The sequence below is a fragment of the Pseudophryne corroboree genome, chromosome 8 (assembly GCF_028390025.1).
Source record: "Pseudophryne corroboree isolate aPseCor3 chromosome 8, aPseCor3.hap2, whole genome shotgun sequence".
In the NCBI taxonomy this organism is placed as follows: domain Eukaryota; kingdom Metazoa; phylum Chordata; class Amphibia; order Anura; family Myobatrachidae; genus Pseudophryne; species Pseudophryne corroboree.
This window is the reverse complement of record NC_086451.1, coordinates 64,687,290-64,714,734: the sequence shown is the minus strand read 5'-3', so window position 1 is coordinate 64,714,734 and position 27,445 is coordinate 64,687,290. Positions and strand designations below refer to the sequence as shown.

The 27,445-nt window shown below is 49.1% G+C and overlaps 1 long non-coding RNA gene across 1 annotated transcript; it reads left to right on the top strand.

The window, feature by feature from the left end:
- Positions 1 to 14: 14 nt before the first annotated feature.
- On the top strand, positions 15 to 21,699 carry LOC134947493 (uncharacterized). Its single transcript, XR_010182582.1, has 3 exons — positions 15 to 86; positions 17,581 to 17,709; positions 21,392 to 21,699. It is a non-coding gene; the product is annotated as an uncharacterized LOC134947493 (long non-coding RNA).
- Positions 21,700 to 27,445: the final 5,746 nt, after the last annotated feature.

Genomic DNA, 27,445 nt, shown 5'->3' with positions numbered 1-27,445 from the left:
GTGACTGTCTAGCATTTGCGTCTGCTCTCTATGGTGAATGAATACTGTTTGCCACCAGTTATGATAGTGGCGCCCACACTGCACTTGTATCCTCTCACATGCTGTGGTGATCTGATTCTGAAGAAAGGGATTTCTGGGTGACAGAGATGACAGGAAAGTGTGTGTGTGTGTGTTAGCATTGGTTCCCAGCAATTTATCCTGTAGCCTGTGTATTCAGCGTGTGCACTGCACATACGTGTGTGCGTTGTGCCAGTTATAGTTAGATTTGTACTCTGTTCAGATTCATGTATGATTAGTAAACTGTGTTTTCATTTATATTAGGACTCAGTAAAAAGGATGACATTTAATTTTCCTATTAATGGAAGGAAAAATCTGTAAAATCCCATTTCTCCGTTGTTACCACATTGCTGTTACATGTACCTAGTAAAGTATTCTAAATGATTAGACTGCAGTTTACACACCATTAGCTTACCGGGTCTGGGACTCAGGGTCGACAACAAAAAGGTCGACACACCTTAGGTCGACGCCAATTGGTCGACACACCTTAGGTCGACAAGGACAAAAGGTCGACATGAGTTTATTTATGTTTTTTTGGTGTCGTTTTCTTCGTAGAGTGACCGGGAACCCCAATTAGTGCACCGCGTCCCCTCGCATAGCTCGCTTCGCTCGCCATGCTTCGGGCATGGTGCCTTCGCTCCACTTTGCTCGGCACAGATTACCGTTCCAATCGTAGTCCACGTGGATCGTTAAGTATGAAAAGGTTCCAAAAAAGAAAAAAAAAACATAAAAAACTCATGTCGACCTTTTTCCATGTCGACCTTGTTCCTGACGACCTTTTGTCCACGTCGACCTAAGGTGTGTCAACCAATTGGTGTCGACCTAAGGTGTGTCGACCTTTTTGTTGTCGACCTGGAGTCCGGATACCTAGCTTACCTTCCCCAATTCCACCTACTAGACCAGAGGTTCTCAAACTCGGTCTTCGGGGGCCCACACAGTGCATGTTTTGCAGGTCTCCTCACAGAATCGCAAGTGAAATAATTAGCTCCACCTGTGGACCTTTTAAAATGTGTCAGTGAGTAATTAATACACCTGTGCACCTGCTGGGTTACCTGCAAAACATGCACTGTGTGGGCTCCCGAGGACCGAGTTTGAGAACCTCTGTACTAGACTGTGATGTGATTAATACTACTCCATGTAAGGATGGACATCGGAAACCAATGGTTAGGAACCATCCATAGAAACATAGAATTTGTCGGCAGATAAGAACCACTTGGCCCATCTAGTCTGCCCCTTTTTTTTTTTTTTTTATATTATTTTTATCTCTAACCTTATTTGATCCTTATTTCTTTGTAAGGATATCCTTATGTCTATCCCATGCATGTTTAAATTGCTCTACTGTCTTAGCCTCTACCACCTCTGATGGGAGGCTATTCCACTTGTCCACTACCCTTTCTGTGAAATAATTTTTCCGCAAATTTCCCCTGAACCTCCCCCCCTCCAGTCTCAGTGCATGTCCTCGTGTCCTATTGCTTCTCTTCATTTGGAGAATGTTTCCCTCCTGGACTTTGTTAAAACCCTTGATATATTTGAAAGTTTCTATCATGTCCCCCCCCTTTCCCTTCTCTGCTCCAAACTATACATATTGAGATTTCTTAGTCTTTCTGGGTATGTTTTGTGATGTAGGCCATGCACCATTTTAGTTGCCCTCCTTTGTACAGTTTCTAATGTATTAATATCCTTTTGAAGATATGGCCTCCAGAACTGAATACAGTATTCTAGATGAGGCCGTACCAATGACCTATACAGTCAGTGGCGGTTCTTGCCACGGGCAAGCGGTACTTTTGCCCGGGGCGCCGCCTTCCGGAGGGCGCCGGCGCCATCCGGAGGGCGCCGCACCAGGGCAAGATCCGCCACTGTGTCCCCCGCAGTGCCCTGCTGTGCCCCCCCCCCCCCGCTTTGAAGGGAACTAGACGCGTAGCGTCTAGTTTCCCTTCATTGAGGGGACCTTAGTTGTGCGGTGCGCGATGACGTCATCGCGCACCGCACAGCAAAGGTCCTCTCCATGAAGGGAAACTAGACGCTACGGTCTAGTTTCCCTTCGTCTAGAGGACCTTTGCTGTGCGATGTGCGATGACGTCATCGCGCACCGCACAGCATAGTGGCACAGACACTAGGGGTCATAATTGACCTCTAGTGTCTATGCTGTTCTATGGGAGAGACGTAATAACGTCTCTCCCATAGATTGAAGAGAGGAGAGGAGAGGAGAAGAGCGGCTCCGCCGGCGGAGGGGGTCTGGATCAGGAACGGGGATGGTAAGTATACTTTTTATTTATTTTTATTTTTTCTTTCAGCGCGTTGACCACGCCCCCAATTGAAGCCACGCCCCCATATTTTGCCCGGGGCGCCACAAATCTTAGAACCGGCCCTGTATACAGTGGCATTATTACTTCTTTCTTTCTGCTGCTGATTCCTCTCCCAATGCAGCCAAGCATCTGACTAGCCTTCCTCATTGCCTTGTTACATTGCTTACCTGCCTTTAAGTCATCTGAAATAGTGACTCCTAGATCCCTTTCCTCCTCAGTAGTTTCCAGTATAGTGCCATTAATACTGTATTTAGCTTTAGGATTTTTGAGACCCAAGTGCATGATTTTGCATTTTTTGGCATTAAACTGTAATTGCCAGACTCTTGACCATTCCTCTAGTCTACCTAGATCCTCAATCATTTGTTTTACCCCACCTGGTGTGTCTACCCTGTTGCATACCTTTGTGTCATCTGCAAAAAGGCATACTTTCCCTTTAATGCCATTTGCAATGTCACCAATAAAGATATTAAAAAGCACTGGTCCAAGTACAGATCCCTGGGGTACTCCACTGGTAACATTTCCCTCCTGTGAATGCACTCCATTTACCACAACTCTCTGTTTTCTATCCTTCAACCAAGATCTTATCCATTCAATAATCCTAATATCCAATCCCAAACTTTCAAGTTTATTTAGCAGTCTGCGATGTGGAACTGTGTCAAAAGCCTTACTAAAGTCTAGATAAGCTATATCCATGGCTCCACCTTTATCCATCACTTTAGTCACACAGTCAAAAAAGTCAATAAGATTTGTTTGACATGATCTCCCCCCAGTGAATCCATGCTGTTTGGGATCCAGTAAATTGCCGGATTTGAGATAATCTACAACTCTTTCTTTTAAGAGTGTTTTCATCAATTTCCCTACTACTGATGTAAGACTCACTGGTCTGTAGTTGTTTGCCTCTTCCTTGCTTCCACTTTTGTGCAGTGGGACTACGTTTGCTCTTTTCCAGTCCCCTGGAATTACTCCTGTAGCTAATGACTGGTTGAATAAATCTGTCAATGGTGCTACCAGCACCTCTTTAAGTTCTTTTAGTATCCTTGGATGTATCCCATCTGGCCCCATAGATTTGTCCACTTTCAGCTTTGAGAGTTCTGTTAGGACCTTCTCCTCTGTAAATGTACTTGTTTCATTTTCCTGAATATCCCTGCAACTTAACTGTGGCCCCTTCCCCTCTCTTTCAGTAGTAAATACTGAGCAAAAATAATCATTAAGATGATCTGCTATTAAATTGTCTCCTTCAACAAGACTCCCAGTGTCCGTCTTTAGTTTTATAATTCCGCCTTTTGTTTTTCTCCTTTCGCTTATATACCTAAAAAAAGTTTTGCCTCCTTTACCCACTGACTGGGCCATTTTCTCCTCAGCTTGTGCCTTTGCACATCTGATTACCTTCTTTGTCTCTTTCTGTCTAACAAGATATATCTTTTTGTCTTCATTATTTTGTGTCTGCTTATATTTCCTAAAAGCCATCTTTTTTGCTCTCACAATATTTGCTACTTCTTTTGCAAACCACACTGGCTTCCTTTTCCTTGTGTTTTTCCTAACGATGTTCCTGATCTGATGGAAGTACTTCTTCCATCGAGTTGTGGGTATTTGATGTTTGCCAGCCATCGGATGCAGCTTTCTGATGCCCACCCCTGAATGGTTTTGATGCGATAGCTAGTAGCCATTGCATCTCTCGATTTAATGTTGCAAGCCCGGCAACCATTCGTTGTGGGGCTTTCGATGTCCACGGCTACTTCCATGTTCTGGAAGGATTTTGGTGTTGCCTAAATATTTGTCTCATTAACAGGGGGCGGCAGTCTGACTCCTATTCATTCTCAGTATTCTGCTTTCCGCACTTATTTTCCCATTGCAATAACCTGGGATAGATTAAATGTGTGACATTAACAATGGGGGTAATTCCAAGTTGATCGCAGCAGGAAATTTTTTAGCAGTTGGGCAAAACCATGTGTACTGCAGGGGAGGCAGATATAACATGTGCAGAGAGAGATAGATTTGGGTGGGGTGAGTTCAATCTGCAATCTAAATTGCAGTGTAAAAATAAAGCAGCCAGTATTTACCCTGCACAGAAACAAAATAACCCACACATACAGTATGTCGGTGCCAGCAGAGAGTGGAAGGGGCTCTCACCGCACTTGGTGGGGGGACAAAAATAAGATTTTAAACCTACCGGTAAATGTTTTTCTCCTAGTCCGTAGAGGATGCTGGGGACTCCGTAAGGACCATGGGGTATAGACGGGCTCCGCAGACTAAGACTTTAGATGGGTGTGAACTGGCTCCTCCCTCTGTGCCCCTCCTCCAGACCTCAGTTAAAGAACTGTGCCCAGAGGAGACGGACAGTACGAGGAAAGGATTTTTGTTAATCTAAGGGCGAGATACATACCAGCCCACACCATCCACACCGTACAACATGGTATATACTAAACCACTAAAACCAGTTAACAGTATGAACAAAACAGCATCAGCCAGAAGACTGATCTCAACTGTAACATAACCCTTATTTAAGCAACAACTATATACAAGCCTTGCAGAATTTGTCTGCACTGGGACGGGCGCCCAGCATCCTCTACGGACTAGGAGAAAAAGATTTACCGGTAGGTTTAAAATCTTTTCTCTTACGTCCTAGAGGATGCTGGGGACTCCATAAGGACCATGGGGTATAGACGGGCTCCGCAGGAGACATGGGCACTCTAAAGACTTTAGGATAGAATGGGTGTGCACTGCCTCCTCCCTCTATGCCCCTCCTCCAGACCTCAGTTAGATCCTGTGCCCAGAGGAGACTGGGTGCATTGCAGGGGAGCTCTCCTGAGTTTTTCTGAAAAAGACTTTTGTTAGGTTTTTTATTTTCAGGGATCCCTGCTGGCTACAGGCTCCCTGCATCGTGGGACTGAGGGGAGAGAAGCAGACCTACTTAAATGATAGGCTCTGCTTCTTAGGCTACTGGACACCATTCACCATTAGCTCCAGAGGGTCGGAACACACATCCTCGTCATTCGTTCCGGAGCCGCGCCTCCTCAAAGAGCCGGAAGATAGAAGCCGGGTGAATATGAGAAGAAAGAAGACTTCAAAGGTGGCAGAAGAGTTCAGATCGTCACTGAGGTAACGCTGCGCGCCATTGCTCCCAACACACACACACACACACACACACACACACACACACACACACACACACAGCACTGCACGGGTGCAGGGCGCAGGGGGGGGGGCGCCCTGGGCAGCAATTATTACCTCATAAACAGCACTGGCACAGATATTAGATACTGCTGAGGCAATATATATTATAAAAACCCCCGCCAGTATAAAGAAATTGAGCGGGACCGAAGCCCGCCGTCGAGGTGGCGGGGCTTGATCCTCCAGCACTAACCAGCGCCATTTTTTCTCCACAGCATGCTGCAGAGAAGTGCTCCCAGACTCTCCCCTGCTGAACAATAACGGGACAAAAACGAGGGGGGGCACATTTATTTGGTGCAGATGGTACATATATTTATATATATAAAGCGCTATTTAGGCTGGGACCGTGTTTTCAGCATATTGTGGCGCTGGGTGTGTGCTGGCATTCTCTCTCTCTGCCTCTCCAAAGGACCTTGTTGTGGGTCAGTCCCCATATTTATTTATCCCAGTGTGTGTGGGGGTGTCAGTACATGCGTGTCGACATGTCTGAAGCGGAAGGCTCGTCTTGGGAGGTAGCAGAGCAGATGGTGGTGGTGTCTCTGTCGGCACAGCCGACACCTGACTGGGTGGACATGTGGAATGTTTTGCATGATAATGTGGCTTTATTACAGATTGGACAAAGCAGAGTCCAAAAGCGAGCAGGGAATTAACCCAAGGCTTTTACTGTGTCCCAGGACCCTTCAGGGTCCCATAAATGTCCCTTTACCCAGTTAGCAGGCACTGATACCGACACGGATTCCGACTCCAGTGTCGACTAGGATGATGCAAGGTTGCACCCATGGGTCGCGACAGTATTCAATATAGGTTTATTGCAATAAACGTTGTTTTGCATATCACAGAGGACTCCACTGTCCCTGACACGAGGGTCTGCATATTTGAAGAAAAATAACCTAACTCATCTCATGAGCTGACCGTTTTATTTAAAACAGCTTGGGAAGACTCCTGACATTAGACTGCAGGTTCCCAAGGGTATTATTATGGCGTCTCCTTTCTCCTCAAAGGACAGGTTACGGTGGGAATCCTCGCCCACGCTGGACAAGGCCCTAACGCCCTGGTCCAAGAAGGTAGCATTACCGTCCCCTGATACGGCGGCCCTATAGGATCCTGCGGATAGTAGGCAGGAATCTACCTTAAAATAAATTTTATGCGACTGCCGGAGCCCTATTTAGACCTGCAGTAGCGTCAGCATGGGTAGGTAGCACAATTACAGCTGGGGCTGGTAACTTGTCGTCTAACATTGACACCCTAGATAAAGATAGTATGGTGTTGGCCTTAGGTCACATCAAGGACGCAGCACTATATATGAGAAAGGCTGCGAGAGATATTGGGTGTTTGGGTTCAAGGGCTAAGGCCATGGCAGGTTCTGCTAGTAGGTCCCTGCGGAACTGTCAATGGACAGGTGATGCTGACTCAGAGAGTCATATGGAAGCTTTACCTTGCAAGGGTGAAGTTTTATTTGGGGAGGGCCTCGCGGGTTTTCACAGCTACCGCGGGTAAGTCGTCTTTTTTGCCTTATGTTCCCCCACAGCAAAAGGAAACACCCTAATAACAGATGCAGTCCTTGCGGTCACGTAAGTTCAGAAAGGGGCGTGGCTGTATTTCCTCGCCAGAGGTAGAGGTAAAGGGAAAAGATCACCGGCTACGGCCAGTTCACTGGAAAGTGTCCTCCCCGGCCTCTACCACATCCATGAAAGAGGTGCTTCCACACCGATTTTCAAATCGGCCTTGCCAGCTACTTCCCCGGAGAGGAAAATAGTTTTGGCTGCCATACTAAAGCTGGGTCAACAGCAGGTGTTTATCATGGTTCCCCTAGTGCAGAGGCGGCCAAAACGTCGATCGCAATCTACCGGTAGATCGCGGAGCTCTCACCGGTAGATCGCGATCCAAGTGTAACTTGCTGCCCCTGCCCGGAGTGTTCCCAATGATGCATTGCGCGGGTGACGTCATGACGTCAGCCGCGCACCCGCGCAATGCACGATTGGGAACGCGATGTGAGGAGTCTGTGCGCCTGCTGGATCTGGATTGATCCAGTCAGCGCAGTGGCAGCAGGACAGCAGCAGCGGCAGGAAGCGGGAGCAGGCACGGGAGCAGGATCCAGCCAGCGGGGATCCAGCCAGCTAAAGTAAGTATATCTGGCACTGTGGGCACATGGCACTGTGGGGGCATATGTGGCACTGTGGGCACATGGCACTGTGGGGGCATATGTGGCACTGTGGGGGCATATGTGGCACTGTGGGCACATGGCACTGTGGGGTCATATGTGGTACTGTGGGCATATGTGGTACTGTGGGGGCACTGTGGGGGCATATGGGGCACTGTGGGCACATGGCACTGTGAGGGCACATATGGCACTGTGGGGTCATATGTGGTACTGTGGGCATATGTGGCACTGTGGGGGCATATGGGGCACTGTGGGCACATATGGCACTGTGGGGTCATATGTGGTACTGTGGGCATATGTGGCACTGTGGGGGAATATGTGGCACTGTGGGCACATGGCACTGTGGGGGCATTTCTGGCACTGTGGGAGCATATGTGGCACTGGAGGCATATCTGGCACTGGGGGCATATGTGTATCTGGCACTGTAGGGGCATATGTGGCACTGTCGGCACATGGCACTGTGGGGGCACATATGGCACTGTGGGGTTATATGTGGTACTGTGGGCACATGTGGCACTGTGGGGGCATATCTAACAGTGTGGGGGCATATCTGGCACTGTGGGGGCATATGTGGCACTGTGGGGGTATATGTGGCACTGTGGGGGCATATCTGGCACTGTGGGAGCATATGTGGCACTGTGGAGGCATATTGGGCACTGGGGGCATATGTATATCTGGCACTGTGGGGGCATATGTGGCACATGGCACTGGGGGCATATCTGGCACTGTGGGGGTATATCTGGTACTGTGGGGGCATATGTGTATCTGGCACTGTGGGGGCATATGTGTTTGAGGTTTTTACCTGTGGGGGGCCAATGAGTGATTTCGTGCGAGACAGTCATAACACCCAGTGCAGCAAGGATACGCCCCTTTTTGTTATACCACGCCCCTTTTTTGTTATACCACACCCCTATTTGTGGCGCGCGCCTGCGGCACGCAAAATTATCCTGCATGAGTAGATCACAAAAGCTTTTCAGCTTTCAAAGTAGATCACCGACTCCAAAAGTCTGGCCACCCCTGCCCTAGTGCAACAGGGAAAAGGGTTTTATTCAGCCCTATTTGTGTTCCCAGAGCCGGATGGCTCGGTCAGACCAATTCTGAATCTAAAATCCCTAAACCTACATTTAAAGAGGTTCAGATTCAAGATGGAATCTCTCAAGGCAAGGATATCCAGCCTGGAAAGGGGGGGATTTTATGGTGTCACTAGACATAAAGGATGCATACCTTCATGTCCCCATATATCCTCCTCATCGGGCGTACCTAAGGTTCGCTGTACAGGATTGTCATTACCAGTTTCAGACGTTGCCGTTGGGGCTTTCTACGGGCCCGAGAATTTCACCAAGGTAATGGCGGAAATAATGGTACTCCTGCGCAAACAAGGGGTCACAAGTATCGCATACTTGGACGATCTCCTGATAAAAGCGAGTTCAGGGGAACAGTTATTAAAGACAGTGTCTCTCTCCCTGAGAGTACTACAACAGCACAGCTGGATTCTAAATTTACCAAAGTAGCAGTGGGTTCCGACAGCTCGGTTGTATTTTTTTGGGCATGATTCGGGATACGGAAAAACAGAGGGGTTTTTCTCCCGGTAGAAAAGAGCCCAGAAACCCCAGAACATGATCAAAGACCTGTTAAAGCCTAAAAGAGTGTCAGTCCATCAATGCACTCGAGTACTGGGAAAAATGGTGGCGACCTACGAGGCCATCCCCTTCGGCAGGTTTCATGCGAGGACTTTTCAATGGGACCTTCTGGGCAAGTGGTCCGGGTCCCATCTTCAAATACATCAGAAAATAACCCTGTCCCCCAGGGCCAGGGTGTTTCTCCTGTGGTGGCTGCAGAGTGCTCACCTTCTAGAGCAGTGATTTTCAACCTTTTTCAATTCGGGGCACGCAAAACAAAATTCTAAAATTGCCAAGGTACACCGTCAGTACTCCACGAACCAAAACGCCCCCCCCAAAACACACACTTTGGCCCACATGGGGAATTAAAACACACATTGGTCCCCACAGTAATGAAACGAATGCACTGGCTCCCACAGTAATTACACATATTGTCCCCCCACAGTAATTGCACATATTGTCCCCCCCACAGTAATTGCACATATTGTCCCCCCCACAGTAATTGCACATATTGTCCCCCCCATAGTAATAGCACATATTGTCCCCCCCACAGTAATTGCACATATTGTCCCCCCACATTAATTGCACATATTGTCCCCCCCACAGTAATTGCACATATTGTCCCCCTCTCAGTAATTGCACATATTGTCCCCCCCCCACAGTATTTGCACATATTGTCCCCCCCACAGTAACTGCACATATTGTCCCCCCCACATTAATTGCACATATTGTCCCCCCACAGTAATTATACATATTGGCCTTCCACACACAGTAATTACACATATACACACACACACACACACACACACACACACACACACACACACACACACACACACACAGTAATTACACACATGGGCCCCCCACACTAATTATACATATTGTTCCCCCCAGCAATTACACACATTGGCCTTCCACACACACAGTAATTACACATATCATTCCCTTCCCCCTTCCCCCCCAACACACACACACACACACACACACACACACACACACACACACACACACACAGTAATTACACACATGGGCCCCCCACAGTGATTACACATATTGGCCCCCACGTTAATTCCTCACACATACACTGGACCATACCTGTAAGTAGGTTTCAATATTACTTTTCCCTTTGCCTCTCCCTCCCTCAGCGTCAGCCGGCAGGAGTTAAAGAGGCCGTGAGCAGTCAGGAGCAGCAGGGAGTAGCACTTGGCTGGCGGCTGGCGGCGGCGGCGGGCGGGTGGGCGGCGGGCGGGTGGGTGGGTGGGTGGGCGGCCGGCCGGCCAGCCAGCCAGCCAGCCGGGCTTGCAGCGGGCGGCCACGTGATGTGTCATGGTGCGTTGCCAAAGTTTACAGGCGTGCTGACGGGCAGCGCATCTCTGGCGGCACATGTAAAAGCTACTGGCGGCACACCAGTGTGCCGCGGCACAGTGGTTGAAAACCACTGTTCTAGAGGGTCGCAGGTTCGGCATTCACGACTGGGTTCTGGTGACCACGGACGCGAGCCTCAGAGGATGTGGAGCAGTCACACAAGGAAGGAATTTTCAGGGACTATGGTCAAGCCAGGAGGCTTGTCTACACATCAACATACTGGAATTGAGGGCCATATACAACGGCCTACGACAAGCGGAGAATCTTCTTCGCGACCTACCGGTTCTGATTCAATCAGACGTCACAGCCGTGGCTCATGTAAACCGCCAAGGCGGGATAAGGAGCAGAGTGGCAATGGCGTAAGCCACCAGGATTCTGCGCTGGGCAGAAAATCACGTAAGCGCTCTGTCAGCGTGTTCATTCCGGGAGTGGACAACTGGGAAGCAGACTTCCTCAGCAGACATGATCTCCATCCAGGAGAGTGGGGACTTCATCAAGAAGTTTTTGCAGAGATAACAAGTCTTTGGGGACTTCCTCAAATAGACATGATGCCGTCACGCCTCAACAAGAAGCTTCGGAGGTATTGTGCCAGGTCAAGGGACCCGCATGCAGTAGCGGTGGACGCCCTGGTGACACCATGGGTGTTTCAGTCGGTCTATGTGTTCCCTCCTCTTCCTCTCATCTCAAAAATATTGAGAATCATAAGACGAAAAAGAGTGCAGACAATACTCATTGTTCCAGATTGGCCTCGAAGGGCCTGGTATTCAGATCTTCAGGAGATGCTCACAGAAGATCCTTGGCCTCTTCCTCTCAGGTAGGACCTGTTGCAGCAGGGGCCCTGCGTGTTCCAAGACTTACCGCGGTTACGTTTGACGGCATGGCGGTTGAACCCCGAATCCTAGCTGGAAAAGGTATTCCGGAGGAAGTCATCCCTACTCTGATAAAGGATAGAAAGGAGGTGACGGCGAAACATTATTACCGTATCTGGAGGAAGTATGTATCTTGGTGTGAAGCCAAGCATGCTCCTACGGAAGATTTCCACTTGGGCTGTTTTCTCCACTTTCTACAGACAGGAGTGGATATGGGCCTAAAGTTAGGCTCCATTAAGGTACAGATTTCGGCCCTATCTATATTCTTCCAGAAGGAATTGGCTTCTCTCCCAGAAGTCCAGACTTTTGTAAAGGGAGTGCTACACATCCAGCCTCCTTTTGTGCCCCCAGTGGCACCATGGGACCTTAACGTGGTGTTACAGTTCCTAAAATCTCACTGGTTTGAGCCTCTTCAAACAGTTGAATTAAAATTTCTCACTTGGGAGGTGGTCATGTTGTTGGCCTTGGCATCTGCAAGGCGGGTGTCCGAATTGGCGGCTTTGTCTCACAAAAGCCCCTATCTCATTTTCCATGTGGATAGAGCTGAGTTGAGGACAGAGAAACTGTGCCCAGAGGAGACGGACAGTACGAGGAAAGGATTTTTGTTAATCTAAGGGCAAGATTCATACCAGCCCACACCATCCACACTGTATAACCTGGAATATACGTAACCAATTAACAGTATGAACAAAACGGTATCAGCCAACGACTGATCTTAACTGTAACATAACCCTTATGTAAGCAACAACTATATACAAGTCATGCAGAAATATGTCCGCACTGGGACGGGCGCCCAGCATCCTCTACGGACTAGGAGAAAAAGATTTACCGGTAGGTTTAAAATCTTATTATTTTCTCTTACGTCCTAGAGGATGCTGGGGACTCCGTAAGGACCATGGGGTTTATACCAAAGCTCCAGACCGGGCGGGAGAGTGCGGATGACTCTGCAGCACCAATTGAGCAAACATGAGGTCCTCATCAGCCAGGGTATCAAACTTGTAGAATTTTGCAAAAGTGTTTGAACCCGACCAAGTAGCTGCTCGGCAAAGCTGTAATGCCAAGACTCCTCGGGCAGACGCCCAAGAAGAGCCCACCTTCCTAGTGGAATGGGCCTTTACCGAATTTGGCAACGGCAATCCAGCCGTAGAATGAGCCTGCTGAATCGTGTGAAACAGATCCAGTGAGCAATAGTCTGCTTAGAAGCAGGAGCGCCAACCTTGTTGGCTGCATACAGGACAAACAGTGCCTCTGTTTTCCTAACCCGAGCCGTCCTGGCTACATACATTTTTAAGGCCCTGATTACATCAAGGGACTTGGAATCCTCCAAGTCACCCGTAGCCACAGGCACCACAATAGGTTGGTTCATATGAAACGATGAAACCACTTTAGGCAGAAATTGAGGACGAGTCCTCAACTCTGCTCGATCCACATGGGAAATCAGATAGGGGCTCTTGTGAGACAAAGCCGCCAATTCGGACACCCGCCTCGCAGATGCCAAGGCCAACAACATGACCACTTTCCAAGTGAGAAATTTTAATTCAACTGTTTGAAGAGGTTCAAACCAGTGTGATTTAAGGAACTGTAACACCACGTTAAGGTCCCACGGTGCCACTGGGGGCACAAAAGGAGGTTGGATGTGCAGCACTCCCTTTACAAAAGTCTGGACTTCTGGGAGAGAAGCCAATTCCTTCTGAAATAATATATATAAGGCAGAAATCTGCACCTTAATGGAGCCTAACTTTAGGCCCATATCCACTCCCGTCTGTAGAAAATGGAGAAAACGACCCAGCTGAAAATCTTCCGTAGGAGCATTCTTGGCGTCACACCAAGATACATATTTCCTCCAGATACGGTGATAGTGCTTTGCCGTTACCTCCTTCCTAGCTTTGATTAGAGTAGGGATGACTTCCCCCGGAATACCTTTCCTAGCTAGGATTTGGTGTTCAACCGCCACGCCGTCAAACGTAACCGCGGTAAGTCTTGGAACACACAGGGCCCCTGTTTCAACATGTCCTCCCTGGGAGGAAGAGGCCACGGATCTTCTGTGAGCATTTCCTGAAGGTCTGAATACCAGGCCCTTCGAGGCCAATCTGGAATAATGAGTATTGTCTGCACTCTTGTTCGTCTTATGATTCTCAATATTTTTGAGATGAGTGGAAGAGGAGGGAACACATAGACCGACTGAAACACCCACGGTGTCACCAGGGCATCCACCGCCACTGCCTGAGGGACCCTCGACCTGGAATAATACGTCCAAAGCTTTTTGTTGAGGCGTGACGCCATCATGTCTATTTGAGTAAGTCCCCAACGACTTGTTACCTCTGCAAAGACCTCTTGATGAAGTCCCCACTCTCCTGGATGGAGATCGTGTCTGCTGAGGAAGTCTGCTTCCCAGTTGTCTACTCCCGGAATGAAGACTGCTGAGAGAGCGCTTACATGATTTTCCGCCCAGCGAAGAATCCTGGTGGCTTCTGCCATTGCTGCTCTGCTCCTTGTCCCGCCTTGGCGGTTTACATGCGCCGCGGCTGTGACGTTGTCTGACTGAATCAGAACGGGTAGGTTGCGAAGAAGATTTTCCGCTTGTTGTAGGCCGTTGTATATGGCCCTTAATTCCAGCACATTGATGTGTAGACAAGCCTCCTGGCTTGACCATATTCCCTGAAATTTTTTTCCTTGTGTAACTGCTCCCCATCCACGGAGGCTCGCGTCCGTGGTAACAAGAACCCAATCTTGAATGCCGAACCTGCGACCCTCTAGAAGGGGAGCACTCTGAAGCCACCACAGGAGGGATACCCTGGCCCTGAGGGACAGGCTTATCCTCCGATGCATTTGTAGATGGGACCCGAACCACTTGTCCAGAAGGTCCCACTGAAAAGTTCTTGCATGGAACCTGCCGAACGGAATGGCCTCGTAGGTCGCCACCATCTTTCCCAACACTCGAGTGCATTGATGAACTGACACTCTTTTTGGTTTTAGCAGGTCCTTGACCATGTTCTGGAGTTCCTGGGCTTTTTCCGTTGGTAGAAAAACCCTCTTTTTTTCCGTGTCCAGAACCATGCCCAAAAATGACAGCCGAGTTGTCGGAACCAACTGCGACTTTGGTAGATTTAGAATCCAGCCGTGTTGTTGTAGTACTTTCAGGGAGAGAGACACGCTTTTCAGTAACTGATCTCTTGATCTTGCCTTTATCAGTAGATCGTCCAAGTATGGGATAATTGTGACTCCTTGCTTGCGCAGGAGCACCATTATTTCCGCCATTACCTTGGTGAAAATTCTCGGGACCGTAGGAAAGCCCAAACGGCAACGTCTGAAACTGGTAATGACAATCTTGTACAGCGAATCTCAGGTACGCCTGATGAGGCGGATATATGGGGACATGAAGGTATGCATCCTTTATGTCTAGTGACACCATGAAATCCCCCCCTTCCAGGCTGGAGATCACTGCCCGGAGAGATTCCATCTTGAATTTGAACCTTTTCAAATATAGGTTAAGGGATTTTAGATTCAGAATTGGTCTGACCGAGCCATCCGGCTTCGGGACTACAAATAGGGTTGAATAAAACCCCTTCCCCTGTTGCATTAGGGGAACCTTGATAATCACCTGCTGTTGACACAGCTTTTGTATGGCAGCTGAAACTATTTCCCTCTCTGGGGAGAAGCTGGCAAGGCCCATTTTAAAAATCGGTGTGGAGGCACCTCTTCGAACTCCAGTTTGTAGCCTTGGGATACGATTTCGACCGCCCAAGGATCCAAATCCGACTGAACCCAGACCTGGCTGAAGAGCAGAAGACGTGCCCCCACCGGTGCGGAATCCCTCAGCGGAGCACCAGCGTCATGCGGTGGATTTTGTAGAGGCCGGGGAGGACTTTTGTTCCTGGGAACTAGCCGTAGCTGGTGTTCTTTTCCCTCTACCTCTGGCGAGGAAGGAAGAGCCCCGACTCTTTCTGAACTTATGCGACCGAAAGGACTGCATCTGGTATTGAGGTGTTTTCTTTTGCTGTGGGGGAACGTAAGGCAAAAAAGAAGACTTACCCGCGGTAGGTGTGGAAACCAGGTCCGCGAGGCCCTCCCCAAATAAAACTTCACCTTTGTAAGGCAAAGCCTCCATATGTCTCTTTGAATCAGCATCACCTGTCCATTGACGGGTCCACAGGGACCTTCTAGCAGAAACTGCCGTGGCATTGGCTCTTGAACCCAACAGCCCAATATCTCTCGCAGCCTCTCTCATATATAACGCTGCGTCCTTAATGTGACCCAAGGTCAACAAAATACTATCTTTATCTAGGGTGTCTATGTCAGATGACAAGTTATCTGACCACGCTGCAATTGCGCTACCCACCCATGCCGACGCTACTGCCGGTCTGAGGAGGGCACCCGTAGTCGTATAAATTGATTTTAAGGTAGTTTCCTGTCTGCGATCCGCAGGATCCTTGAGGGCTGCCATGTCCGGGGACGGTAGTGCAACCTTTTTGGACAAGCGCGTCAAGGCCTTGTCCACCGTGGGCGAGGATTCCCACCGTAACCTGTCCTCTGAGGGGAAAGGATACACCATAATAATTCTCTTGGGAACTTGCAGTCTCTTGTCTGGAGTTTCCCAAGCCTTTTCAAATAAAGCGTTCAGCTCATGAGATGGGGGAAACGTTACCACAGGTTTCTTTTCTTTAAACATGCAGACCCTCGTGTCAGGGACAGAGGGGTCCTCTGTGATATGCAAAACATCCTTTATTGCAATAATCATATATTGAATACTCTTGGCCACCCTTGGGTGCAACCTTGCATCATCATAGTCGACACTGGAGTTTTTTGTCCCCTGTTACTTGTTCAGCAGGGGAGAGTCCGGGAGCAGCTTCTCTGCAGCATGCTGTGGAGAAAATGGCGCTGGTTAGTGCTAGAAGATCAAGCCCCGCCCCCTCGACGGTGGGCTTCGGTCCCGCTCATTTGTTTATACTGGCGGGGGTTTTATAACATACTGCCTCCGCAGTATCTGATAATGGTGCCAGTTTTATGTAAGGTAATTATAGCTGCCCAGGGCGCCCCCCCTGCGCCCTGCACCCTTGCTGTGCCTTGTGTGTGTGTGTGTGTGTGTGTGTGTGTGTGTGGGAGCAATGGCGCGCGGCGCGACCGCTGCGCGGTACCTCTCTGAAGATCTGAAGTCTTCTGCCGCCTTTGAAGTCTTCTTACTTCATATACTTACCTGGCTTCTATCTTCCGGCTCTGTGAGGAAGACGGCAGTGCGGCTCCGGGACGAACAGCAAGGACGACACCTGTGTTCCGACCCTCTGGAGCTAATGGTGTCCAGTAGCCTAAGAAGCAGAGCCCATCAGTCCAGTAAAGTGGATCTGCTTCTCTCCCCTCAGTCCCACGATGCAGGGAGCCTGTTGCCAGCAGTGCTCCCTGAAAATAAAAAACCTAACAAAAGTATTTTCTAGAGAAACTCAGTAGAGCTCCCCTGCAGTGCATCCAGTCTCCTCTGGGCACAGGATCTAACTGAGGTCTGGAGGAGGGGCATAGAGGGAGGAGCCAGTTCACACCCATCTAAAGTCTTAGAGTGCCCATGTCTCCTGTGGAGCCCGTCTATACCCAATGGTCCTTACGGAGTCCCCAGCATCCTCTAGGATGTAAGAGAAATGGAAGCTCTTGCCGCCAATTACACTCCCTCGCCAAATGCAGTAGAGGATGCTGGGAAGTCCCTATTAAATATGCTGAATCTGTGCCCACATTATTCCTCTTCACCCAGTATACCTTCTCTTCTGCCACTCTTTGTCTCTGCCATGCTAGGAGACAGATCATCTGGGTAAAGGAGGATGTAGAAGTGATTTGTCCGGATTTGTTATCAATTTATATCTTCACTGGCCTCTTCTGTGCAGCGTTACAATACAGATTATCCGTGTTGAAACAGAGTATCACTTCCCAGATAGTACACAATACAAAACGGGTCGCAAAGCTTCTATAGCATAGTAATGTCAGAAGGATGATCTTTCTTTCTATATATGTTCAGAATTGTCTCTTACATTTCCATAACAACCATACAGCCAGCTGCACGTGCCCTTCCCCTGCTCCGGAGAAGCCCAGATCGCTCACGACACATTGTGCCCGGACGCAGAGCCCAGGAAAGGAGGCGTCAGCAAGACATTGAGCATCACAGACAACGTTCTCCATGTGTAAGTGACGCCGCTCCAGCTCTTACCTCAGCTGCGGCAGCCGGGTCTCATGTTCTGCTGTCTGATCAGGGTGTAATAGTCTGGCACTGTTTGTCACATAGGCAGTATATTTCAATGGGTCACTGTCAGACAGAGGGCGCACTGACAGATGGGGGCGCCACACAGCTTTACATAGTAGACTCATCCTAACCCTCTGTTCTACACTCTCTATGTACCCCATCTGTGTCACCCCTGTCTGTCTACCCCTCCCCTTTAGAATGTAAGCTCTCACGAGCAGGGCCCTCTTCCCTCATGTGCTTATCCTTTCTTACTTTAATAATCTTCAACTGCATCAACTCCAGCAGTCTTCTGCCACCTGATACTTATTCCAGTGTCATCTGCTGATGTAACTATGTTTATTTACCCTGTACTTGTCCTATACTGTCATCAACTGTAAGTTGCTGTTTTCCTGTTTGATTATTCATGTACTCTGTAATTGGGCGCTGCGGAACCCTTGTGGCGCCATATAAATAAAGGATAATAAATAATAATAATAATAATAGACGCTGTCCCCTAATCCCACAATGTCTTTAGTTTACAGAGTAAGGCTCCTTTCACTGTTGTTCGCTCCTTGGGGGTCATTCCGAGTTGTTCGCTCATTGCCGATTTTCGCAACGGAGCGATTAAGGCTAAAATGTGCATGGTGCGCAGTGCGCATGCGCTAAGTATTTTAACACAAAATTTAGTAGATTTACTCACGTCCGAACGAAGAATTTTCATCGTTGAAGTGATCGGAGTGTGATTGACAGGAAGTGGGTGTTTCTGGGCGGAAACTGACCGTTTTCTGGGAGTGTGCGGAAAAACACAGGCGTGCCAGGATAAAACGCGGGAGTGTCTGGAGAAACAGGGAAGTGGCTGGCCGAACGCAGGGCGTGTTTGTGACGTCAAACCAGGAACGAAACGGACTGAGCTGATCGCAGTGTAGGAGTAAATCTTGAGCTTCTCAGAAACTGCTAAGAATTTACTATTCGCAATTCTGCTAATCTTTCGTTCGCTATTCTGCTAAGCTAAGATACACCCCCAGAGGGCGGCGGCCTAGCGTGTGCAATGCTGCTAAAATCTGCTAGCGAGCGAACAACTCGGAATGACCCCCCTTCTCACCTATAAAAAAAATGGATTAGACCAGAGGTTCTCAACCGTGGTTTTAAGTATATCCATGCTTGGCCACAGGTGACTTAATTAGCACCTCAGTCAATTTGATTTACCCATCTGTGCTGAGCCATGGATATACACAAAACCTGGACTGTTGGGGTGCCTTGAGGGCCGCGTTTGAGAACCTCTGGACTAGACTAATCATGAGGAAGCAGCGTGGTTTCTGGCCACCCATAAAGTATAAGACTTCCCCAGTTGTTTCTATATGTACACACTGCTTCATAGCTGATTTTAGCAAGTCTTCTTCATAAACCGCTTGACATCAGCTACAAAGACGAGCAGCGAGTGGGAAAGACCAAGTGATCGCTCTGTCCTACAACCAGCTACTCTTCTTTTTCTGTCATCCCCATCTACCTGTTCTGTTCCCCTGCCTGAGGTCATACCCTGCTGGTGTTAGATCCTGATGGCCTGAGTGCTGCAGTTCCCAATCATGGGGGTAAATTTACTAAGATGAGAGTTCTATTTAAGATGGGATGTTGCCAATAGCAACCAATCAGATTCTACTTCTCATTTATCTAGCACCTTCTAGAAGATAATTCCTGGAATCTGATTGGTTGCTATGGGCAACATACCATCTTAAATAGAACTCCCATCTTAGTAAATTTACCCCTTGGTATCCTTACTAAGTGGTTTGTTAGACCATTGGCCAAGGCGATGAGTAGTCATCAATTTCGAAACCCTGTTACCACAACATGGACAGTAATTGCCCGCTCTGACTTTGGGGGTAATTCAGCCCTGATTGCTGCTGTGCTTTTTTCGCACAGCGGGCGATCAGAGGCAAACTGCGCATGCGTATGAACCACAATGCGCAGGCGCGACGGACGGCTGCAAAGCGGATCGTCGGCCAGCGTCGGGTTTGAGCGAAGGATCCACTTGCACCGGCGATCGCAAGGAGATTGACAGGAAGAGGGCGTTTGTGGGTGGCAACTGACCGTTTTCAGAGTGTTTGGAAAAACGCAGGCGTGTCCAAGCGTTTGCAGGGAGGGTGTCTGAAGTCAAATCCGGTTCTGAACAGGATAAAGTGATCGCAGCGGCCTGGGCTGCGCAGAGACTGCACAGAATCAGTTTGTGCAGCTCTGCTACACATGCGATCGCACACCTGCACAGCAAAAATACACTCCCCCTGTAGGCAGCGGCTATCTGATCGCAGGGCTGCAAAAATCGCTGCCAGCAGGGCCGTTTCTTGGGGCAGGCGAGCAGTGCAACCGCACTGGGCGCCCGCCGCGGCACTAACTGTGGCTCCCTGCTTCCCCCTCCTATTTCTCCCAGAGTAACCCGCTCGGGGGGCGGAGTTTCACGGAATGACGCGCTTGCATCGTTACGTCACAACGCAACCCCGTCACTCCGCAAAACTCCCCCCCCCCCCCCCCCCCCCCCCCGAGCGGAGTACAGAGGGGGATCCAAGTTAGGAAGAGGGAAAGGCCGGCGCGAGGAGCGACTGGTGAGGCGGGCCGAAGAGCGGTAATCGCCTCTGTAAGTATTCTCTCTCTCTCAATGTGTAAAATGGGGACACCTGCCGTAATGTGTGAAATGGGGACTTTTGCCTGCCGTAGTGTGGGGATTTAATATATCAAGGGCATTGCTGTGTGTGGCATAATATGGTGCAGGGGGCATTACTGTGTGGGGCTTAATATGGTAGAATTTTTTTTTCCTGTGGTGGTGGTCGTGATCTGTTGGAGCAGGGTCAAAAACTGGATTGTTTTTTCAGACGAGGCCATGCCCATTTAGATGAGGCCACGCCCATTTAGATGAGGCCACACACCCTTTTTTATCTCGCACTGGGAGCCAAATTGGCTAGAAACAGCCCTGGCTGCCAGCGATCAGGTCTGAATTAGGCCCCTTGTCCCTGCTGAGCAGATCCACTCCATAGAACCCAGCGTCTCCTACTCAGAATCACTCATCATTGTGTCTCCTAGTCAAAACAGACCTCCCTGAGCCTCACTTCCCAAATAACTCCCTGGATTGAGAAAGTACCCATCAGACCTTGATGACGGTCAGGTCCCGCGCTGTCTCTTTTTGGTCCTGATGGTGAGCGGATACTATCAGGCCCTTTTGCACTGCCGTGCACACTGTGTATCCCCATACTCATCAGACCAATTTACTGTCATCCAATACGACTTTAAGAACTCCATGGCGATGTATGTATTTAAATCTGAAGTTTGTATTATTTTATGTGTGTACATCATTAAGTTTTAGACTTTGATTCTATGGAGAATGTGTTAGCGGTGTCATGGGCATCATACAGTGAGACGTCACAGCCGTGCATGAATGTCACAGCTGCAATAGGCACCTAAGTAACCCCCAAGTGTTCCCATGTTGCTGACCCACAGGTAGCGGTAGCACCGTGCTGTTATGTGTCCTCAGAGTATGGGTAGACTGCATTCTTATATAGATGTTGGTTTAGCTGTTAAAAATGTCTGCCCCCATGTTATTTAACCAACGTGATCTTCGAATGACTCTCTGATTCCAGCGTAATGTTGTATTTGTGCAGACACTGGCAAGCAGATGAAGCCCGCATCCTCCGAGTGTCCGTCAGCTCTTTCCTGGAGCACCTCTCACTTGTGGTCCAGACAATGGACAGATTCGGCCCTGCAGTGTCCGACTCCTGGCGCCCTATACAGGCACCTTGCTGCGCTGATGACGAGTCCTTCTGTTGGTTGACATCCTGCAAAGTACAGCAGCCTGCTGAGATGTAACGCCATTGTCAGCACCTAGTAGCACAGAGACTCTTTCTTGTCTCGTTCCATTTAACCAAATCTCTGACTGTTTACCACTGTTTCTCTGACGTCCTAGTGGATGCTGGGGACTCCGTAAGGACCATGGGGAATAGCGGCTCCGCAGGAGTCTGGGCACAAAAGTAAAGCTTTAGGACTACCTGGTGTGCACTGGCTCCTCCCCCTATGACCCTCCTCCAAGCCTCAGTTAGATTTTTGTGCCCGAACGAGAAGGGTGCACACTAGGTGGCTCTCCTGAGCTGCTTAGTGAAAAGTTTAGTTTTAGGTTTTTTATTTTCAGTGAGACCTGCTGGCAACAGGCTCACTGCATCGAGGGACTAAGGGGAGAAGAAGCGAACTCACCTGCGTGCAGAGTGGATTGGGCTTCTTAGGCTACTGGACACCATTAGCTCCAGAGGGATCGAACACAGGCCCAGCCATGGAGTCCGGTCCCAGAGCCGCGCCGCCGGCCCCCTTACAGAGCCAGAAGCAAGAAGAGGTCCGGAAAATCGGCGGCAGAAGACATCCTGTCTTCACCAAGGTAGCGCACAGCACTGCAGCTGTGCGCCATTGCTCCTCAGCACACTTCACACTTCGGTCACTGAGGGTGCAGGGCGCTAGGGGGGGGGCGCCCTGAGCAGCAATAAAAACACCTTGGCTGGCGAAAATACATCACATATAGCCCCCAGGGCTATATGGATGAATTTTAACCCCTGCCAGAATACACAGAAAAACGGGAGATAAGGCCGCCGAGAAGGGGGCGGAGCCTATCTCCTCAGCACACTGGCGCCATTTTCCCTCACAGCTCCGTTGGAGGGAAGCTCCCTGGCTCTCCCCTGCAGTCACTACACTACAGAAAGGGTTAAAAAAGAGAGGGGGGCACTAATTAGGCGCAGTATTAAAAATACAGCAGCTATAAGGGGAAAAACACTTATATAAGGTTATCCCTGTATATATATAGCGCTCTGGTGTGTGCTGGCAAACTCTCCCTCTGTCTCCCCAAAGGGCTAGTGGGGTCCTGTCCTCTATCAGAGCATTCCCTGTGTGTGTGCTGTGTGTCGGTACGTTTGTGTCGACATGTATAAGGAGGAAAATGATGTGGAGACGGAGCAAATTGCCTGTAATAGTGATGTCACCCCCTAGGGGGTCGACACCTGAGTGGATGAACTGTTGGAAGGAATTACGTGACAGTGTCAGCTCTGTATAAAAGACAGTGGTTGACATGAGACAGCCGGCTACTCAGCTTGTGCCTGTCCAGACGTCTCATAGGCCGTCAGGGGCTCTAAAGCGCCCGTTACCTCAGATGGCAGATACAGACGCCGACACGGATACTGACTCCAGTGTCGATGGTGAAGAGACAAATGTGACTTCCAGTAGGGCCACACGTTACATGATTGAGGCAATGAAAAATGTTTTACACATTTCTGATAATACGAGTACCACCAAAAAGGGGTATTATGTTCGGTGAGGAAAAACTACCTGTAGTTTTCCTGAATCTGAGAAATTAAATGAGGTGTGTGATGATGCGTGGGTTTCCCCCGATAACAACTGATAATTTCTAAAATGTTATTGGCATTATATCCTTTCCCGCCAGAGGTTAGGGTGCGTTGGGAAACACCCCCTAGGGTGGGTAAAGCGCTCACACGCTTGTAAGAACAAGGGCTCTACCCTCTCCTGAGATGGCCGCCCTTAAGGATCCTGCTGATAGAAAGCAGGAGGGTATCCTAAAATGTATTTACACACATACTGGTGTTATACTGCGACCAGCAATCGCCTCAGCCTGGATGTGCAGTGCTGGGTTGGCGTGGTCGGATTCCCTGACTGAAAATATTGATACCCTAGATAGGGACAGTATATTATTGCCTATAGAGCATTTAAAAGATGCATTTCTATATATGCGTGATGCACAGCGGAATATTTGCCGACTGGCATCAAGTGTAAGTGCGTTGTCCATTTCTGCCAGAAGAGGGTTATGGACACGACAGTGGTCAGGTGATGCGGATTCCAAACGGCATTTGGAAGTATTGCCTTATAAAGGGGAGGAGTTATTTGGGGTCGGTCTTTCAGACCTGGTGGCCACGGCAACAGCTGGGAAATCCACGTTTGTACCCCAGGTCGCCTCTCAACATAAGAAGACGCCGTATTATCAGGCGCAGTCCTTTCGTTCCCAGAAGGGCAAGCGGGCAAAAGGTTCCTCATTTCTGCCCCGTGACAGAGGGAGAGGAAAAAGGCTGCAGAAATCAGCCAGTTCCCAGGAACAGAAGCCCTCTCCCGCCTCTGCCAAGCCCTCAGCATGACGCTGGGGCTTTACAAGCAGACTCAGGCACGGTGGGGGCCCGTCTCAATGAATTTCAGCGCGCAGTGGGCTCACTCGCAAGTAGACCCCTGGATCCTTCAGGTGATATCTCAGGGGTACAAATTGGAATTCGAGACGTCTCCCCCTCGCCGTTTTCCTAAAGTCGGCTTTACCGACGTCTCCCTCTGACAGGGAGGCAGTTTTGGAAGCCATTCACAAGCTGTATTCCCAGCAGGTGATAATCAAGGTACCCCTCCTGCAACAGGGAACGGGGTATTATTCCACACTGTTGTGGTACCGAAGCCGGACGGCTCGGTGAGACCGATTCTAAATCTAAAATCTTTGAACACTTACATACAGAGGTTCAAATTCAAGATGGAGTCACTCAGAGCAGTGATTGCGAACCTGGAAGAAGGGGACTACATGATGTCTCGGGACATCAAGGATGCTTACCTTCATGTCCCAATTTACCCTTCTCACCAAGGGTACCTCAGGTTTGTGGTACAGAACTGTCACTATCAGTTTCAGACGCTGCCGTTTGGATGGTCCACGGCACCCCGGGTCTTTACCAAGGTAACGGCCGAAATGATGATACTCCTTCGAAGGAAGGGAGTTTTAGTTATCCCTTACTTGGACGATCTCCTGATAAGGGTAAGATCCAGAGAACAGTTGGAGGTCGGTGTAGCACTATCTCAGGTAGTGTTGCGGCAGCACGGTTGGATTCTCAATATTCCAAAATCGCAGCTGGTTCCGACGACTCGTCTTCTGTTCCTAGGGATGATCCTGGACACAGTCCAGAAAAAGGTGTTTCTCCCGGAGGAGAAAGCCATGGAGTTATCCGAGCTAGTCAGGAACCTCCTAAAACCGAGCCAAGTCTCAGTGCATCAATGCACAAGGGTTCTGGGAAAAATGGTGGCTTCCTACGAAGCAATCCCATTCGGCAGATTCCACGCAAGAACTTTCCAGTGGGACCTGCTGGACAAATGGTCCGGGTCGCATCTTCAGATGCATCAGCGGATAACCCTGTCACCAAGGACAAGGGTGTCCCTCCTGTGGTGGTTGCAGAGTGCTCATCTTCTAGAGGGCCGCAGATTCGGCATTCAGGACTGGGTCCTGGTGACCACGGATGCCAGCCTGCGAGGCTGGGGAGCAGTCACACAGGGAAGGAATTTCCAGGGCTTATGGTCAAGCCTGGAGACATCACTTCACATAAATATCCTGAAGCTAAGGGCCATTTACAATGCTCTAAGCTTAGCAAGACCTCTGCTTCAAGGTCAGCCGGTGTTGATCCAGTCGGACAACATCACGGCAGTCACCCACGTAAACAGACAGGGTGGCACAAGAAGCAGGAGGGCAATGGCAGAAGCTGCAAGGATTCTTCGCTGGGCGGAAAATCATGTGATAGCACTGTCAGCAGTGTTCATTCCGGGAATGGACAACTGGGAAGCAGACCTCCTCAGCAGACGCTCTGGTAACACCGTGGGTGTACCGGTCAGTGTATGTGTTCCATCCTCTGCCTCTCATACACAAGGTACTGAGAATTATAAGATGGAGAGGAGTAAGCACTATATTCGTGGCTCCGGATTGGCCAAGAATGACTTGGTAACCGGAACTTCAAGAGATGCTCACGGAGGATCCGTGGCCTCTACCTCTAAGAAGGGACCTGCTCCAGCAAGGACCCTGTCTGTTCCAAGACTTACCGCGGCTGCGTTTGACGGCATGGCGGTTGAACGCCGGATCCTGAAGGAAAAAGGCATTCCGGATGAAGTCATCCCTATCCTGATCAAAGCCAGGAAGGATGTAACCGCAAAACATTATCACCGCATTTGGCGAAAATATGTTGCGTGGTGCGAGGCCAGTAAGGCCCGACGGAGGAATTTCAACTGGGTCGATTCCTACATTTCCTGCAAACAGGAGTGTCTATGGGCCTGAAATTGGGGTCCATTAAGGTTCAAATTTCGGCCCTGTCAATTTTCTTCCAAAAAGAACTAGCTTCAGTCCCTGAAGTTCAGACGTTTGTAAAAGGGGTACTGTATATACAGCCTCCTTTTGTGCCTCCAGTGGCACCTTGGGATCTCAATGTAGTTTTTGGGTTCCAAAAGTCACATTGGTTTGAACCACTTAAATCTGTGGAGTTAAAATATCTCACATGGAAGGTGGTCATGCTGTTGGCCCTGGCCTGGGCCAGGCGCGTGTCAGAATTGGCGGCTTTATCCTGTAAAAGCCCTTATCTGATTTTCCATTCGGACAGGGCGGAATTGAGGACTCGTCCTCAATTTCTCCCTAAAGTGGTTTCAGCGTTTCACCTGAACCAACCTATGGTGGTGCCTGCGGCTACTAGGGACTTGGAGGACTCCAAGTTGCTAGACGTTGTCAGGGCCCTGAAAATATATGTTTCCAGGACGGCTGGAGTCAGAAAATCTGACTCGCTGTTTATCCTGTATGCACCCAACAAGCTGGGTGCTCCTGCTTCTAAGCAGACTATTGCTCGTTGGATTTGTAGTACAATTCAGCTTGCACATTCTGTGGCAGGCTTGCCACAGCCAAAAATCTGTAAATGCCCACTCCACAAGGGAGGTGGGCTCATCTTGGGCGGCTGCCCGAGGGGTCTCGGCTTTACAACTTTGCCGAGCAGCTACTTGGTCAGGAGCAAATACGTTTGTAAAATTCTACAAATTTGATACCCTGGCTGAGGAGGACCTGGAGTTCTCTCATTTGGTGCTGCAGAGTCATCCGCACTCTCCCGCCCGTTTGGGAGCTTTGGTATATTCCCCATGGTCCTTACGGAGTCCCCAGCATCCACTAGGACGTCAGAGAAAATAAGAATTTACTTACCGATAATTCTATTTCTCGTAGTCCGTAGTGGATGCTGGGCGCCCATCCCAAGTGCGGATTGTCTGCAATACTGGTACATAGTTATTGTTACCAAAAATCGGGTTATTGCTGTAGTGAGCCATCTTTTCTAGAGGCTTCTCTGTTATCATGCTGTTAACTGGGTTTAGATCACAAGTTATACGGTGTGATTGGTGTGGCTGGTATGAGTCTTACCCGGGATTCAAAATCCTTCCTTATTGTGTACGCTCGTCCGGGCACAGTATCCTAACTGAGGCTTGGAGGAGGGTCATAGGGGGAGGAGCCAGTGCACACCAGGTAGTCCTAAAGCTTTACTTTTGTGCCCAGACTCCTGCGGAGCCGCTATTCCCCATGGTCCTTACGGAGTCCCCAGCATCCTCTACGGACTACGAGAAATAGAATTATCGGTAAGTAAATTCTTATTTTTGTTTTTTCTCCAGATTTTATATAAAAGATAATTTATTACGTATAAAAGTTTATCAGCAGCTGTCACCGATTGTTTCACTTTTATTTTTACTGCGACTTTGAAACTATCATGGTGTGGGATTAATTTCTAGCTCTGTTTTAAAACAATAATCGTCAGCTTTAACAAACTGCTTCTTAGTAAATCTACCTCCTAGACTGTAAGCTCATTTGGGCAGGCCTACTGTAAACCTCCTGTTTCAGGTAATCCTATAACAGA